Source organism: Lipotes vexillifer, unplaced genomic scaffold (assembly GCF_000442215.2).
Source record: "Lipotes vexillifer unplaced genomic scaffold, Lipotes_vexillifer_v1.1 scaffold439, whole genome shotgun sequence".
NCBI classification, from domain to species: Eukaryota; Metazoa; Chordata; class Mammalia; order Artiodactyla; family Lipotidae; genus Lipotes; species Lipotes vexillifer.
Window position 1 is genome coordinate 2,609,838 of NW_006798732.1, and position 1,314 is coordinate 2,611,151.

A 1,314-nucleotide genomic window follows, 5' to 3' on the forward strand; every position below is an offset into this window, starting at 1 on the left:
CCCGGACTCCCTCCCGGCCAGCCGTGGCGCACTAGCCCCCTGCAGGCTGTGCTCACGCCGCCAACCCCAGTCCTCTCCCTGCGCTCCGACCGAAGCCCGAGCCTCAGCTCCCAGCCCCGCCCGCCCCGGCGGGGGAGCAGACGAGCCTCTCGGGCTGGTGAGCGCCGGTCGGCGCCGATCCTCTGTGCGGGAATCCCTCCGCTTTGCCCCCCGCACCCCCGTTGCTGCGCTCTGCTCCGCGGCTGCGAAGCTCCCCGCTCCGCCTCCCGCAGTCTCCGCCCGCGAAGGGGCTTCCTAGTGTGTGGAGACCTTTCCTCCTTCACGGCTCCCTCCCGCTGGTGCAGGTCCGTCCCTATCCTTTCGTCTCTGTTTATTCTTTTTTCTTTTTTCCTACCCAGGTACGTGGGGGGTTTCTTGCCTTTCGGGAGGTCTGAGGTCTGCTGCCAGCGTTCAGCAGGTGTCCTGTAGGAGCTGTTCCACGTGTAGATGTGTCTCTGGTGTGTCTGTGGGGGGGGAGGGGATCTCCGCGTCGTTACTCTTCCGCCGTCTTGAAGCTCCTCCTCTTCTCGGTTCTTTTCTGTTGAACAATAGAACACTCTGCATCCCGTTACTACGAATGCAACGTTCTGTTGACTCCAGGTCCTGTTATAATATTCTGGAGAAAGGTGATGTTTTATTTTAGTTTTAACCGACTAGTTTATGTTTAGACTGTAAGTTTTACCTCATTTTCTGTAAGTTATAGTTTAAATCTCACTTCACTTCTCTAAACTTTTGCTGTGTTGGTTTGGGTCTGCCCTGTCATGTGTAGTTCAGGGATTAGTTTGCAACTTGTATGCATAGTGCAGATCTCAGCTCCGTTCTCTCAGCCTTCTCTCCATTGGTTTGGGTGTGTTCTGTACTTACACTACTCATGGATTAGGCTGAGACTTGTGTATTCTAATCTTAATTCACTTCTTAAAACTTCGCTATGCTGGTTTGAGTCTGGTCTGCATGTGTACAGCTTAGGGGTTATTCTTAGGCCATTGTTGGTTTGTGCACAGAATTAGAGTATTTCCTTCTCTAGCTCTCTCCCTTCCTGGATTCCTTGCACACTCTTCATCTCACAGGGGCGTTATTTTTTCTGGTCCTTTTCACCAGTAAGTCAGGGCTTCTATTGGAATTTAGACACACATTCCTCCATGCTGCTCTGTGAATGAGCCCACCCCTAGGGCAAAGCTAAAAGGAAATAAAAGTTAAACCCTTCCCCAGGGCAGTTGACTTTCTTCCACAGTCTACCTGCTTTTTTTTTTTTTTTTTTTTTTGGGTCCCGGGCGC

The 1,314-nt window shown here is 52.1% G+C and overlaps 1 protein-coding gene across 1 annotated transcript in view; it reads left to right on the plus strand.

The window, feature by feature from the left end:
* The window catches only part of MPP7 (MAGUK p55 scaffold protein 7), a 179,618-nt gene that overhangs the window by 173,217 nt on the left and 5,087 nt on the right, over window positions 1–1,314 (plus strand). The gene's annotated exons all lie outside the window — the stretch shown is intronic.